The sequence below is a fragment of the Carettochelys insculpta genome, chromosome 24 (assembly GCF_033958435.1).
Source record: "Carettochelys insculpta isolate YL-2023 chromosome 24, ASM3395843v1, whole genome shotgun sequence".
Lineage (NCBI taxonomy): Eukaryota > Metazoa > Chordata > Testudines > Carettochelyidae > Carettochelys > Carettochelys insculpta.
Window position 1 is genome coordinate 12,632,826 of NC_134160.1, and position 13,317 is coordinate 12,646,142.

The window sequence follows — 13,317 nt, forward strand, 5'->3', positions numbered from 1 at the left end:
TATTAGAGGAAAACAGCCAAGGAGTAAATCTTGGCTGCAAGTGTTTCTCCTGGGGTTGCAGTCAGTCTTCTGAACATGGCACATTGTCAAACACTTGACAGATTTCCAATGTCACAGCTCTGAGACAGTCCTGATGACATGAGCTGTGATACAGAAAGTTCATTCAATCTCCTTTTGGATGGGATGGTCTATCCAGCAGAGGCATAATTTAATCACTGGGGGAGTTATGGAGCAAAGAAAATTATCTTCAGTCCCTGGCTTATTATCGTTATTATTCTCATGTTGTGGGAGGGTTTTTGGATTTTTTTTTTTAAACACAATTTTCCTGACAGTCTCTGATATGTTACTGGAAGTGTTTAACAGTCACTCTTCCACAGTTTAATTGTTTTGCTGTTGTCTAGTGCTGCTCATGTTTTCTGTTGGGTGACAAGATGTTGCAATCACATCTGTGTGTCTTTGTAATTTCTGTACCATCTCTTCTGTTTGGAAATTCCCATTATAAACCAGGTTGTCCTCAACCAGACACAATCCCCTTTCCACCAGTGATGGCGAATTTTGCAAATAAGAAGCATTTCTCATTCTTGTGACCAGTGTAAGTCTTCAGGCACTTTGCTGTAGTCCCAAAGCTTTGGTGTTGTCCAGCGTTGCTGCTAATATGTATTTGCCATTTGGAGGGAACTTCATAAAAGACACAGGAGGGTTATTTATCATCATCATCATCATCATCACCATCACCAGTTTTGTTAAGCACTGGTCCGATGCTGTATTCCAGATTCAACAGAGACCTTCGTAGCTAGTTGACACTATCTAGGGCCCAACAAGATTAAAATGCACAGCTGAAACTGGGTCAGAATGTGCAGGCAGTGTCTTGAGGTGCTTCCTTGTTTTCACATTCCATGTCCTCACTCTTTCATCAAACAATCCTGAAACAATGAGTTTGGATTGTGGGTTGAAGTTGCAGCAGAAGACATAGTTACCGTTCCCCTTCCATGTCTGCAAACACTGGCCCGAGCTCGAATCCCAGATTTTGAGTTTTATCCTTGGAGGCAGAGACAAGAAGGTCATGGAGGACCTGGAAGAGTTTGTTATTGTTAATTTATGGTGTCAAAAATACATAAGGGGTTTAACAATGAAACGTGGTGGCTTCTGATCCTACTTTCACCAGTGATTTCAATGGACTCACTCCGCCCTTACCACCAGTAACAATTAGAATTTGGCCAATGATTCCTGCTCCAAAGAGTTTGGAATCTAAGGGCCAGATTCTTACTCCAGTTACACTGGTGTAAATCCAGACTGACTCCACTGACTTCAGTGGTGTTACCTAAGTGTAAATGAGCTGTTTCTGAGCATGGCCTGAGATGGTAACCAGATGAGGATTTGTTACAGACTCCACAGGTAAGGGGAGATGAGCCGAGAGGCCCCCTCCCAACCCAACCAGGCGTAAGGCTAATGCCTAAACAGTAGTGCTCATGTGAGTGTGCCAGGAACAGCAGGAGCCTGACAGAAATCCAAGCCAAAAGGGATTCCTCCACCCCAGTGAGTTCTAGGCATGTGTTTTGTCTCTTTCCCTGCCACAGCAGGAGATGGGACATTGGGTACAGTGGGCCAGGGCTCTCTCGTATCGCAGAGCGTTCGCTCTCTCAGGGGCTTGGTGGTTGGTTCTTGTCCATGTGCTCAGGGCCTGACTGAGCACTGAGCATGTGAGATCAGACAGGTAATGACCTTGGGAACTGGGGGGGAGGGGTCACCTTTCTCTGCAGCAAGGGGTGCTGCGCACAGGCCAGGATTATCTGGTATTTCTTACAATCACGTTCCTGCCACTGCAGGGGCCTTGGGCTGTGGTGATCTCAGTGCTCCTGTTCTCTGCCTGTGGCATGGCAGTGCTCCCTCACTCTCATGTAGGGAGGGAGGCCGCTTGGACTCTCTACTGGCAGGCAGTAAGTAACAGTCTTCTAGAGGAAAGCTCTGCCCACCCCCAGGTGTGGCAAAGCACAACAGTTTTCAGACCACAGCTACCTGCGTGGGGCAGAGTCACACACAGTCATTAGGCACAGCCACCTGGCTGGGGCAGACTGCAGGCAGCACACAGGCTTTCTGGTTGTGGGGCGAGGAGGATGTCACCCCAGGGGTGGCAGCAGGAGATAGGGGGACCGAGGTCTATCCTGCTCCACAGGGTCCCAGCCAGGGCCCTAAATTGCAGAGTGTTCCGGGAATCCAGCTGCAAGTTCAGGTGGACGCCCACTCCAGCAGCAGACCAGAGCTGAGTCTGCCTCCCGGGTGCAACTTGTCTCCCCCAGATACTCAGCTGCTGGCTGTTCCTCAGGGTCCTTGTCTCCCTGCCCCAGCAGCAAGACATGGGTCCAGTCCAAGGCTGAGCCGGTCTCTTGCAGAGCATCTGCGCTCCTCCATATTTCGTCAGGAAAGAAGCTTTTCTACTACCCCTCGGGCCAGCTGTTGCTGGTGACAGGGTGGGGTGCATTTGGCTCCGCCCCCTTAGGGGAAGGTAGTGGGCCCCACACACTCCAGTTCAGAGGGAGGCCATTCTGCTCATGACAGGTGTGAAACAGCCTTCTCCCCTGTGGGCTGTGAGACTTTGGTTGTTTTGGTTGCTGGGTTTAGCGTGCAGGAGCCTGGGGGAGCTGCTGGCCTGCGATACGCACATCAGACTGTATCACAGTGTATCGGATGGTTTAGTGGGCCCTTCTGCTTCATGCTCTAGCATCCTAGCACTGTAAAAGGGAAGCACAACCCTTGCTGGATTAGGCCCGTAAGCACCACATGACACAGGGTTCCAGTGACCCCCACTTTGCGGTGGCAGGAGGCTCTGGGCATTGCCTGAAAAGCAGCAGCATTTGTTTGGAGTCAGTGAGGGCCCCAGCTTCCCACCTTAGGGGCAGGGCTGGCTGCAGGGCTCCCTCAGACTTACACCAGACACTGGGGCGGATCTGAGATGAGAGGTTTGCATCTTCCTTCTGCCTCACACAGAACCCTCTCTTGCACTGGTGTTGGCAGGGCTCCCTGAGCACTGGGCACCGGAGTTATCGCCGTAAGGAGATGCATGGGGCAATCACACTCCTCAACACTCTTGTTGTAGGGTCTCTGCAGACTCTGGCATCTATTACACCTGGGCCATGGTTTCAAGCTTTTATTTGCAACCATCTGGACTTTTGTTAAGAAAAACCCAAATCCTACAAGCTGATGTAATCACAGTGAGTTCAGGAGCTGGTGCCTTATCATCAACAGCAACCACGTCCAATGCCTCCCTCACTATTTCCTTCCATCTTTCCCTGTGCAGTGCAGAGGAGCTTAGTTTCTGTGGACTAGCTCCGCACCAATCTACTTTATCATCTGTCCATTCTCCATGGGGTTTGCTTCTCCTATTCGAACTGTCCACTGTGCCAAATACCAGGGTCTTGACTTTTTGTGTGTTGCTCATTCTGCAGATATGCCCGAATAGCTGTAACTTCCATTGTATAACCTTCGACAGTAGTTTCTCTTTCAGCTGTATCTTCCTATATAATTCCTCATTGGTGGCATTCTGCATTCATCCTCTTCTCACGATCTTTCTATAACAACTAGTCTCAAATGCCAATATCCTTTTCTTTGAATCTTTCATTATCATCCATGTCACCCGCACTGTTCTTGCTAGCTTCTCTTCATCTTTTTCAAAGATAACTATATTATCCATGAACCTCAAGTTGTTAATTTTCATTGTGTGCACCGATATCCCTTCTACCTCTTTCTTGATCTTGTCCATCTCTCTTTCTAGGTGCGTGATGAAGATACTCGGCAATATTGGATCTTCTTGTCTCATACCTCTACTTGTTTTAAACCAACTCCCCAACACTCTGCACATCCTCACAACTGTCACTGACATCCTTCAACAACCATATCAGTCTGCTATCCACTCCATATGACTCCAACACTGCCCAGGTCACATTCTGATCTATACTGTACTGTCAAATGCCTTTTGAATATCAACAAAGCAGTTGTAGATATCCTCTCGTCAAGCTTTCTCTGCTATCAATCTTAGCGCCAATATCTGCTGCATGGTACTTCTATCTTTCCTGAATACTACTTGCCCATCCAGTATATGGTCTTCTGTCTGCAATCGGTCTCTCTGTCAGTATCATCACAGCACCTTGCCTAGATGACTCGTTAGGGCAATTGTTCTTAGTTCTGGCACTCCAACACGCTTCTTTTCTTGTGTATTGTCACTTGTCTATTCCTTAGGTGCCTTCTCTTCTTTCTGTGCTATATTACATAGTTGGTATATTTCCTGAATCACACTTTCTCCACCATATTTGATCGTCTCTCCCATGATCTTATCATTTCCAGGGTCTTGTTGTTCTTTAGTCATTTCATTGTTCTTTCTACTTCCTGCTTGGAAATATCAGTCTCGCTCTTGATGCTTGTCGGAGATCTCTCTTTTAATTTTTCAGTCTCTCTGAGACAGTTGGATCCAACTGTGCTTTGTACAGATCAGTGCAATATTTCATCCATCACTGCACAACCTACCAGTGTGCTACGTTTGGACTTCCAGAGATACATTGGATGGAATCAGGAGAGCTGTGTGGTTGCAAAGTCATTTGGTAAGGAAATGAAATGAAGCATGAGGCAGAAGTTGGATTCCTTCTTAACAAAAGAGCTAGAGGAGCATTGTTAGGATACAAACTGGTGAGTGGGAGAATGATGGTAGTGAGATTTGAAGCAAAACCATTCAACACCTTGGTTGTTCAGGTGTATGCACCCACTTTGGACAACATGGAGGAAGAGATTGAGCTGTTCTATAAAGACTTGACAAAGACCCTGGAGGAGATACCAAAGAGAGATGTGTTGATCATCAGAGATTTGAACACAAAGGTCAGAATAGATAACAAAGGTTGGGAGAGAGTCATGGGAATGTTAGAATATGGAGAAAGAAACAGAAGAGGCAAGAAACTGCTAGAGCTTCTTATGGAGCACGATGATCTGCAACATGAGAGTCCAACAAAAGGACTGTAGGAAGTGGGCATGGTGATCGAATGACAGGACGTCCAAGAATATGATAGATACGATCTTGATAAGAACAAGTTGGGTAACATCAGTACAGCAGAGTCAAACTTTCCAAGGAGCAGATATAGACTCGGACCACAGTCCAGTGATCGTGAACATCAAGATGTAGCTCAAAAGAAAGTATAAGCTACAGTTCAAGAAACGAAGAGACGTGGTGAGGCTAAGCAAGGAAGAAATAGCGAATGCATACAGAACAGCATTCAAAGAGAAAATCAAGAATGTGGGCACAGAAAAAAACCTAGATAAGAGAGTCAAAGGGATAGCCATGGTGACAGAAGAGGCAATTGAGCAGATGGTTCCAGAAGAAGAGACGATCAATAAGAAGTGGAAACACTGAAGCTGGTCCAAGAGACGAAAGCATTGAAGATCAGAAGGGGTGTTTCTGAAGGGGCAGAACAGCATTATCGAATTAAATGCAAGGAGGTAAGGAAAACGGTCAGACTGGATAAAGCGAAATAGCACCTTAGGCCTCTGATTATGTCTAAAATTAAGGCATCTTTTGTCATATCATATTATTTGGAGGTTAGTTTAATGTCACTTGACTTTAAATAAACATAAACAAGAAGAGGCTGTCTGGCTCTATGGTAGCTTCAGTAGGCCCTTGATTGGAGATGCTCACTTTTCACAGTATCAACAAATCAAGTCTACTTTCTGCTCACTGTCCTGATTATATAATGGTCTCATGTAAATTTTATAAGAGAAAATATAGAATTGCTATGCATAAAAAATGACTCACTGATCACATTAAACTTAACTATGTTTTGATCCACACCCAAACAGCTTCATTTTTTGAAGTGTAAATTACTCCTTTATCTAACGCCTAGTTCACTGGGAGTTGAAGGACATTTGCTTTTAATGGGTCTCTCATCAAAAAGTTTTAAAAGTATTGCAGGGCAGGGGAGGAGGGAGAGAAAGCATTTGGGAGGAACTTGATCTCTTCTTTTGTCAATTTATAGATGCAAGGATTCTAATCCCCACACCCACACCTTGGTTCAACTGTGCCAACTCCTGTGCAGTACTGGAGGGCACTTCTCAGAGCTGGTTTCTCTGGTGAATTCTCTTTTGAACATTGTAACAATTTCAGACAAAGAATGTGCACTGTTTAGAATGTGCAAAGTTATCCAGCTTGAAATCTTTCATGCAATAGATAGGTCTGTATTACAGTAGAATAAAACTCTTGAGGCCCAGGGAGATGATTCTTGGGGTATCCAGGACTAGGAGTTACCTGGTTATCCCCTGCTTCTTGAGAGAAGTCTTGCTTGCCTAAAAGGACGTCAGTTCCCTAATATCGTCAGTTCTCTGGCTATGCCAACCTTTGCTTTGCCTTGCAGGGTAATAAGTCCTGGAGTGCCCTGGGATATTCAGCTGCTGACGCCGGCTACTTGGTTTCTTTGAAGAATAAGAAAACCTAGATCCAAACTTAACAAGTGTTTGAGATCCAAATGCTCATCCAAGACCTAGGCTAGTCCACTAACACTGGGCAACCCTTCCTCTCTGATGGGGAGCGATCAAACACAGAAAAGTGCATACATTTTTACATTGGTTTATTGGAGTGTGGGAATGTAATGAAAATTAGGAAGCCACTGATAACTTTCCTCTGAAAATATAACTGTAAACTCTGTTCCCCTGTGCTTCTGGGGAAATAGCTAGTTAAACAAAGGAGATCACCCAGCCAGTAATCAGAAAGCAATGCATGAACTTAGTCTGAAGAGAGGTCACGTGAAAGATATAAATGAGACACTTTTACATAGGAGATAATCAAATAATAAATCAAACAAACACAGGCTTTTTTAAGGCACCAATTGCTGTGCATTCCCAGTGTGGTGGAACTGACTCATTGACTTGATAAGTGTATTCCTCTGGAAAACAGCTGGAGCCATTCCAATAATAAATGTATCTATCTCCAAAGCTGAGGGGGGAGTCTTGTTTACATTAACAGTACTGGGTGGATATCAAATAAATAAAGCAGAGAACAGACTTTATCTTATAAAAGGTTTAAGTCAGACTTAGAGTACTAAGTATGTAAAGGATGATACTTGGATATAATACGCGTGTCCTAGAGCTGGAAGGGACCTCAGGAGATCATCTAGTCCAGTCCCCTGCCCTCTTGGCAGGACCAAGCACCATCCCTGGTACTTACTTGCCTCAATCGCTCAATGGCCTCCTCAGGGGGTTGAGCTCACAAGCCTGGGTTTAGCAGGCCAATGCTCAAATCACTGAGCTATCCCTCTCCTCCACATGTGAGTACAGATACATGTGAGTACAGAAAGTAGAAAAATCGCACACAATTTCCCAAGTAATACAGCAAAATCAAGCTATTACACTCGATACTCATTCCTTCATGGTTATTAAAAAGTCCCAAAATAGAAGGAAACCAAGAACCCCAAAGAGTCACCCATTAGGTGTGGGAGCCCTTCTGACACTTCAGACAACCCCTCCTGTGGTTGGTCTCAGAGAGTCCAGTTGTCCCATCCATTGAGAGACTCATCCAACCAGCAAGTGTATCAGTTTCTCTGCTGCAACCAGGCCTCTGTCATAGGCGCAGAGCTCTGCCTCCTTCATGGCCAGACCCAAGCAACTGACCTGGGCCTTCTCCTTTGAACTCGCCTCTCTACAGCAGATACCTGGTGCAGGTGTAGTGAGGCAGGGCTGCCTGAGGCCACAGGCCCAGGGGAGACATACACCCATGACTCATTGGACCAGAGAGTCCAAACTCCTCTTTCATTATGAGCCACTCCATATGAGGCTTGACTCACCTTGGCAAAGCTGCGTGGGGAACCCTACACCTATTTGTGGATAGGCAGAAGAATTCACACTCTAGGGCTGAGCATGAGGCCACTGACACCTGCAGTGCATCCTCTACTATAAGAAAAAGAGGGGGTCCAATTCTTAGCTGGTGTGAATTGACTTTAATAGGGTGATGCTTGCCTAGAGTCTTAAAACCTATATGCCTCTCCCAGAACTTTGAAATAAGGACTTTGCTTTCCACTGAGTGCAAGTAACAACTGGGTCATCTCAGCACAGCTATGAGATGAACAATTTGTTTGTTTTCATTGTATTTTTAAAATTATGTGCCTACTTCCTTTTTGATCTTGCAGCCACAGATGATCGATATTTGCAGAACCCCCCGCCCCCAGCACTGACTATAAAAACCAAGATCAAAGAGATCAGGACAGGAGTTCCACTAGCCCCCAGAGCTCATTCTGGAAACTTTAAAGACGCTCATGGGAGGCTGGGGTTTCGTGCTGCATCCTGGATTTGCTGGCTGAAGGGATGCATGTGCACATTCCTGAATACAACCAATTGTGTTCAGACTTGGCTGGAGCCAAGTCAGCCCTTTAGGGAACAATTCAGACAGACTCCAGCTCTGGGCTGGTTTGGCTCTGAAGACTCAGTAAAACCATCCCCAAGTAGTGGCTATAGACTTCTGGGGCAGTAGTACACTACTTTGGACTGTCTATAGGCCCTTTCATAAGAGCATCTCAAGACATTTTACAGACTAGTCTCCTAATGCCCTTGTGAGGGACGGAGGTGATTCACAGAGAGGGGCAGTGACTTACAGAGGGAGTTAGCGGCAAGGCTGGGAGTAGAACCTGGGAATTAGTTTCTTGCTCTAATCTGAGATAACAATGCCCCCCTAGCAGTTGCAATACATAAAGTACCAAATACGTAGATTTTTATCACTTTATTTAAGAAGCTTTAACAGGCTTACAAGGCAATGTTATAAACAGCCACATGAAAACATAACAGGTACCATGCAGGGGGAAAAAAAGAGAAGGGAAGGAGAAGATTGTTTCCACCAAGCATGGCCTGAAACTCAGAACATTCAGATGTCAGACACCTAAGTGAGGGTAGAAACAGGACAGAGGCTTCAACCAGCAAACCAAGTGAGGATTTATCCTACACTAATTCAAAGGCTGAAGCAAAGGAGACATGCAGTAACCACTATGCATGACTGCTACTAAGATGTGATGCTCAGCCAGTGTCATGTGTCTCGGATAGCAGTGTATTACTCATCAATTCATCAGGGTTCATCAAAGTCAGGCTAAGCTCCACAGAACGTCACACTCCAGGAGTACATTGTTTCAGTTAAGAGCAGCACCCAGATGCCTCTTTCTGCACATAACTTGCAGGCAGAATTCTGAGTGAATGAGTCATCAACTTGTGTCCCCGCTCCTGGTTGTTTCAGTGAAGAGTGTTTCATTCTGTCTGTGGGTAGGATTCCTGTAAAGAATAAGAGCAACAACAAGACCTGTGGCACCATATAGATGAACAGATAGTTTGCAGCATAAACTTTCGTGGGAAAAGACCCGCTTTGTCAGATGCATGAGTGTGGGGGCAGTTTCTAGAGGGGTATTTAAAGAGTGGGGTCCCAGTCTGGCCCTCCCTTTTATTGGGACCCCACTCTTTAACTACCCCTCTGGAAACCCGCCCCCCTGCCACTCATGCAGCTGATGAAGTGGATCTTTGCCCACGAACGCTTATGCTCCAAAATATTTGTTGGTCTATAAGGTGCCACAGGACTTTTTATTGTTCTCAAAGACACAGACTAACACGGCTACCTCTCTGATACTTGTAAAGAATGAGGTTATTTCCCAGCCCCTGCAGATGCAGACTAGTGGGTATTTAGCCTTAGATGGAGTTTATCACCCATTTTGGGCTGCATTCCCAAGCAACTTGACTCCAAGAAGACCTGGTCCAGGCTCGCTAGGACCTGCAACTGGCCTCACACCATTGCCACTAGCGGGCAGTGGACTAGTGGCGGTAGTAATCCATGTACTATTTCCTCTCATAACCTGGCAGTGCCCTCCTTTCATGCAATCTACTATTTTCACAGCAGGGTCAGCTCAGGGAAGCCAAACCTAACCAGAAATACTGCACTGCCTGGCAGAAATCTGGGGACAGACAACGTGTCTAGATATACTTTAGTCAGAAGACAAATGGTTTGGCTACCACTTTACTAGCTGTGATCTGTAGAGCGCTGTGATGCTGAATATAAAGTTTAAAAGAGAAGACTTGTAGATAACCTCTGCTTCACCTGGAGTAAGTCAAGTAAGTCCATCTTACATAGGAAAGGATGACCAACATTGCACAGCTTGCTGTTTTACCTTCGGCTTAAAACAAAGGGAATCCTCATGGACTGGGCTGTGAGTCAAACACTACAGAAGTGGCATACAGAATTCATACTGTGGGAATGAGGCCTAGATAGGTTAGTGATCAACCATGTTAAAAATCCAGTGCAAAGCTTGTTTCATTTAGCAGGCACAATATAACTATGTGCACACATCTGTATAAGAAGAGAGATTCAGAATTGGACAAAAAAATCCATGTGCACTTTAATTAAACAGTGTGAATTTTGGTTGAAGGGGTAGAACCCTACAAATCCATGGCTCTCTTCCTTCTATTTGAAGTGCCTTGTGCATTTGGTTATGTTATTGTAACACAGACAGACCTGAGGTTGCTGGCCCCAGGGATAGAACCTGCCAGCATAGGGTCTAAAGACCTGTACTCTACCACGTGAGCTAAAGATCAGCCAGCTAGCTCCGCAGGTGGATGCAAATATCTGCAGATCAGTTTTGCAGATGTGGACATGGTTTCTAATTTTGTAGCTATGAAGGACTTTATGAATGGGTGTAAAACTTGTCTGCAGAACCAGAGGCAAACAGCATTCATTGTGAAAGGTTTTGATGAAGGTGTTCAGCATCTGCCTGATGCTGAATGAGAGAATTTGCTGGACCACAGGAGGTCATAATGCCTAGCAGCATTACCAACACTTCTAGTGCTTAGTGAGCTCTTCGAAGGCATTTAGGGTTACATTAGAGCTAAATAACAGCACAGAACATTGAGAGCCAGGACTGGTGGCTGTAAACAAATTTTACTGGGACCTGGGAATCTTAGCCTCACCCATGATAAGTAGTGGTCTGGCTAAGTAAAATGATGATGGAATACATATGTTGCTGGATGAGACTGCCAGACTAGAGAAGTTCAACCTGTACATTAAGGCTACAGCACAACACATTGATACCAAGCTCACTGTGCTGACCAAAACGTATGCAACGTGTCAACTTCCAAGAACACTGAAAAATTAAGTCAAAGCTGAATTTGGGTAGGAGGCAAAATGAGATGTTACTAAGCAGATACCTGACATTGACTAGCTAGGTTTAAAGGTTATGTTTGTGCAGATCAGAATATCTGAATAAAGCCACTGAATACGCACACTGCAACTCACAGTTCAGGAAGTTTGCCTACATTTCAAAATATCAAAGTGTTTTTAGTTTTGGATACACAACAAGGGTCTTGGCAGGTCCAGCTTCAGCTGAGAAAGTCAAAGCCCGCACCTCCAACTCCCCATTTGGTAGGTATAAATTTAAGTGACTTCCTACTGTTTTGGGACCTAAGGTACATCAAAGCATCCTGTACAAGAACTGAAGTGGAGCGGTGGAACTAATTGCTGATCCATGAATTTGGAATGAAGGTGAACACCACCATGCATAATGTTTGCAACAAGTCAAAAGAACAAACTTTGAACTAGACCGGAACAAAGGCCAGGCTGGGCTGGGACACACAAGAAGTGACAAAAGTGCAGCTAGACCCACAGGACCTACAGAATGGCATTGGGATGACTGACAAGCAAAGAAACTTTAAGGGTTAAAAGTTGTCACAAGAATGGAAATACTGAAATGTTCTGAGATTAAGAGCATAAACTCTCAGTTGACACAAGTTCCCATCTGCGCAGGAGTTGTCCTGTGTTGTGATACCTGGCACTCTACTACACAACAAGAACTACACTCAGATTGAAAGTAAAAAGGCTGGAACTAGTCTTGGCTGCAAGCAGTTTCATGAATATGGTTATGGACACTGTTCAGGTATTGTTTATTCGGCACAGTGAGGCACCATGTGTCCAGTTCTGGGCCCCCCAGAACAGAAAGGACGTGGATGCATTGGACAGGGTCGAGTGGACAGCAACCAAAATGGTTAAGGGGCTGAGTGATGTGGGCTTATTTAGTTTGCAAAAGAGAAGTGGGAGGGGCAATTTGATAACAGCCTTCAACTTCCTGATAGGGGGGTCTAAAGAGGAGGGAGAGGGACTGTTCTCAAGGATGACAGATGGCAGAACAAGGAGCAATGGTCTCAAGTTAAAACAAAAAAGCAGTCCAGTTGCACTTTAAAGACTAACAAAATAATTTATTAGGTGAATCAATCACCATTTATTTTATTAGTCTTTAAAGTGCTACTAGACTGCTTTTTTGTTTTGATAGAATAAAGACTGATATGGCTCTCCCTCTGTTACTGGTCTCAAGTTACAATGGGAGGGGTCTAGGTTGGATATTAGAAAAAACTATTTCACTGGGAGGGAGGTGAAGCACTGGAATGCGTTACCAACAGAGGTGGTGGAATCTCCATGCCTAGAGGATTTTAAGTCCCAGGTTGACAAAGTCCTGGCTGGGATGATTTAATTAGGATTGGCTCTGTTTTGGGCAGGGAACTGGACTTGATGACTTCCTACGGTCCCTTTCAGTCGTAGGATTCCATGATTCTAGGACACACAAAAAGGGAGTGAGCAAAGATAATTCCTCAAGTTGGCAGATTCTGACTTTGGTCACCCTCATAGAATCATAGAATCGTAGGGCTGGAAGGGACCTCAGGAGGCCATCTAGTCCAGTCCCCTGCTTCAAGCAGGATCAACCCCAATTAAGTTACCCCAGCCAGGATCCTGTCAAGCTGGGACTTAATGAGGGATGGAGAATCCACCACCTCTCTAGGTAATGCATTCCAGTGCTTCACCACCCTCCTGGTGAAGTAGTTTTTCCTAATATCCAACCTACGCCTCTCCCTCTTCAACTTCAGACCATTACTCCTTGTTCTGCCATCTGACACCACTGAGAACAGTTTCTCACCCTCCTCTTTAGAGCTCCCCTTCAGGAAGTTGAAGACTGCTATGAAATCACCCCTAGATCTTCTCTTCTGTAAACTAAACAAGCCCAAATCCCTCAGCCTCTCCTCATAGGTCATGTGTTCCAGCCCCTTAATCATTTTTATTGCCCTCCGCTGAACCTGCTCCAGCACATCCACATCCTTTTTATACTGGGGGGCCCAACACTGGACACAATATTCCAGATATGGCCTCACCAGTGCCAAATAGAGGGGAAACACCACTTCTCTAGATCATATGTGTTCATATGATTGTGGCCAAGAAACAAAACCCACCTTGTTACCAACACCCACAACAGAGTAAACCAGGAAGAATCAGTCACACTGAAA

The 13,317-nt window shown here is 45.2% G+C and overlaps 1 pseudogene; it reads right to left on the minus strand.

The window, feature by feature from the left end:
* Positions 1 to 356: 356 nt before the first annotated feature.
* Positions 357 to 1,065, minus strand: LOC142001128 (uncharacterized; annotated as a pseudogene).
* Between the last annotated feature and the right edge of the window lie 12,252 nt (positions 1,066 to 13,317).